The sequence below is a fragment of the Saimiri boliviensis genome, chromosome 3 (genome assembly GCF_048565385.1).
Source record: "Saimiri boliviensis isolate mSaiBol1 chromosome 3, mSaiBol1.pri, whole genome shotgun sequence".
NCBI classification, from domain to species: domain Eukaryota; kingdom Metazoa; phylum Chordata; class Mammalia; order Primates; family Cebidae; genus Saimiri; species Saimiri boliviensis.
The window spans coordinates 146266296-146270012 of NC_133451.1; the positions used below are offsets into that span (position 1 = coordinate 146266296).

At 38.4% G+C, this 3717-nt stretch overlaps 1 pseudogene; it reads left to right on the forward strand.

The window, feature by feature from the left end:
- Positions 1-1473: 1473 nt before the first annotated feature.
- LOC101042784 (ubiquitin carboxyl-terminal hydrolase isozyme L3-like) lies at positions 1474-2361 on the forward strand (annotated as a pseudogene).
- Positions 2362-3717: the final 1356 nt, after the last annotated feature.

Below are 3717 nucleotides of genomic sequence, written 5' to 3' on the forward strand. Positions count from 1 at the left end.
TGATGCTATCTTAACTCGGGGGCAAAAGTGGGGTCTGGAAATAAGTCTTGGATGTGCATCCCAGCTTCTTGTTTCTCTCACTCTTAGGCTTCTTCTGAGTCTTTTGATAATGAGGAGAAAAATGTGGAACACAAGTGATTAAATGATTAAAATTTACCTTGGCTTCCAGACACTGAAAAGCTGCTTTTGGCTTCTCCATGTGTAAACTGCCTGCATGCCTATGCTGGATAAGCCTTTGTTTGGAAATTGACAACTGAATTCCTCATCAAAGATTTTTTTTCTTGCTAGTTTGGCATGTTCTTAGCTGTAGTCTTAAACGTTTTCATGATATTATTCATTTTCTAAAACAAAGTTATCCTGCCATGAACCAAATAGGAAAAATCCTTTTCATTCTTGAGTTTCTATGGCCCAAAATTAAGCTGAAATTCAACTACTTATAAAGTGCTAACATTGGGATGGATTCATTCCAGTTAGGAAGTGATAGTCTGGTCATCAGTTTAATCAACAAATATTTACGAATAATCTCCCTCCCTCCTTCTTTCTCTCCATTACTTCCTTCATTCCTTTGTTTCTTCCTTCTCTTACTTTCACAAATGTTTAGTGAGCACTTAGTGAATAATACAAACTTTCACGTTATGGAAAACTGTTAATCTAATGGTGAGGTGACTGAAAAGTACTTTCTGGGATGGGTCACTCCAGTCCACAACAGATAGACTGTAATTCCCTAGGTTTTAAGTGTTTCAGTGTTTTAAATTTGTAGGGCTCTACTAATATTGCTTAGCATTGAATGACCTAGCATAGAAAATCCCTTCTTTCAGCTATCTTGATTTCAGAGTTGGTCATTCATCTCTCAGAATAGGTCTTCACCAATGTCCTGCAGGTGGTAAGCTTTAGTCTCGTTCTGTGTTTCTGTTAGGTCCATTCTGTTTACTAGATGGATGTTAATAAAAACTATGTGAGCCTGAAAGAATTCTTGGCCAAATTTCGTCGTTTCTCATCTTGATTGGATTAATTCCAAATCTTAAAATGATTCAGTCCACAATAGCTCTAAGGGATGAAGAATTTGCCTTACTTTGTTCACTCAGTTCTTAAGACTGTGAGTTGTCAAATCCCTAGACTGTAAGCTCTTCAAGGAGCAAGAAGCGCATTTTCTCCATGTCATGTAATTTTTCTAAGGTGCTTGGCAGCACTCTGTACCCTGTGGAGTACTCAGTACCTTTTGTTTGATGTTGCTGACAAGACCTAAAAATCAATCCCTTTAAAAAAACCCATTAAAATGTAGCAAAAATTATGTATTATTTCTTCTCTTTTCTCATAAACCATAAGATATGTATATCAAAGTGATAATTTATATGAAGCATCTGCTATCCATCACATAAGTATGGTTTATATGAACTACAAATACCTTTCATCAACATTAAAGAAGCTTAAATTTAAAAAAAAATAAAAAGGCGGCTGCGGTGAAGGCGGCGGCTGTCAGAGCTGGAGGGACCAGGCGACGTGGACATGGAGGGACAGTGCTGGCTGCCGCTGGAGGCCAATCCCGAGGTCACCAACCAGTTTCTCAAACAATTAGGTCTGCATCCTAACTGGCAATTCGTCAACATATAGGGAATGGATCCTGAACTCCTTAGCATGGTACCAAGACCAGTCTTTGCAGTATTACTTCTTTTTCCTATTACAGAAAAGTATGAAGTATTCAGAACAGAAGAGGAAGCAAAAATGAAATCTCAGGGACAAGATGTTACATCATCAGTATATTTCATGAAGCAAACAATAAGCAATGCCTGTGGAACAATTGGACTAATTCATGCTATTGCAAACAATAAAGACAAGATGCACTTTGAATCTGGATCAACCTTGAAAAAGTTTCTGGAGGAATCTGTGTCAATGAGCCCTGAAGAATGAGCCAGATACCTGGAGAACTATGACACCATCTGAGTTACTCATGAGACCAGTGCCCATGAAGGTCAGACTGAGGCACCAAGTAAAGATGAAAAAGTGGATCTTCATTTTGTTGCGTTAGTTCGTGTAGATGGACATCTCTATGAATTAGATGGGTGGAAACCATTTCCAATTAACCATGGTGAAACTAGTGATGAAACTTTTTTAGAGGATGCCATAGAAGTTTGCAAGAAGTTTATGGAGCGTGACCCTGATGAACTAAGATTTAATGCGATTGCTCTTTCTGCAGCATAGCTTGTCAATAATGGAAACAACAAATACTGTATTATTTGCAACAAAATTTAAATTTTCTCTGCCATACACTAACTCAAAAATTTTGATATTTTCATTAACTTGATGATTAAACTTTATGTGAATTAAAAAACAAAACAAAACAAAACAAAACAAAAAAACGAAAGTCCCACGACCTTCAGTCACATGAAAGTCCTTAAATCACGGATCTGGGGGCCTTACTATTCTGAATCACTAGGTATTAGGTTCAAGAATTTTTATTTCGAACATTCTGAAGTGATGCTGATGTTGCTGGTTCTGGGAACACATTTAGAAAACCACTGGCTTACAAACTTAAGACCAAGTAGTCTGTCTTCTGCAGCTGATGATGTGGTGAATTGGGACACAGGCCATGCTAGTGCACCTAAGGGACTCCCAATATACAGATTCAATCAAAAGATAAATTTATTTATTTCTAATGCAGCAAACTGTATTTACTGTGCAGTGGAAAGTAGTTCATTGTTAAAAGGAAAGCCCTAAATTTTTCAATCTGTGGTTTCCATCGTTGTCCCAGTCATCTCCATCTCTAAGGAAATGATAAGGGGGTATGGAGGAGGTACAGGGCAAGTAACATTGGCTCTGAGGAGATACCTGGATGTATCACTTCAGTTCCTACCTCATTAGCCATACTGTCACTAGCTGCACCTGGCTTCAAGGAGGCTGGATCTAGGTGGTCACAGGACAACTGGAAATGTGGATCTTATTACTAAAAGGAAGAAAGGGGGAATGTATCTGGGTAATAACTTGCTGTTGCTGCCTCAACAGATAGCCAGCAGATAATATCTATAAGGGCAAATGATATGAGATAATGCCATGGAACCCACAAATCTTGAATGCTGGGAGGAGTTGGTTTCTGGATTGAATTTGTAAGCTGGTTTAGGATTAATTTGGCTTAGGATTTTGATTTATTGGTTAACCTGGGGTATACTTATTAATCAGAGAGAAATTATGTAGTAAGTGCTATTATTTTATTATTAAAACTTAAAGTGACACTCAAAATTTATTTTTCTTAATATGTGCTATTGGTCAGTGGTGTGGTTTGGATTTGTGTCCCCACCAATTCTCATGTCAAATTGTAATCCACATTGTTGGAGAAGGGCCCTGGCAGGAGGTGACTGGATCATGGGGGCATATTTCTCCTTTGCTGTTCTCATATAAGTAGTGACTGAGTTCTCATGAGATCTGGTTATTTAAAAAGTGTGTAGCACCTTCCCCTCCTCTCTTCCTCCTGCTCTGGCCATGGAAGGTGTACCTGCTTTCCCATTGCTTCTGCCATGACTGTAAGTTCCCTTAGCTCGCCACAGCCATGCTTTCTGTAAATCCTTGCAGAACCGTGAGCCAATTAAACCTCTATTCTCATACATTACCCAGTCTCAGGTATTTCTTCATAGCAGTGCAAGAACTGACTAATACAGCCAGTCATTATTTCTTTTCGTTAGTTTATCTTACAACAATATCAGTCTTTGCAGTTAAGATTTGCAC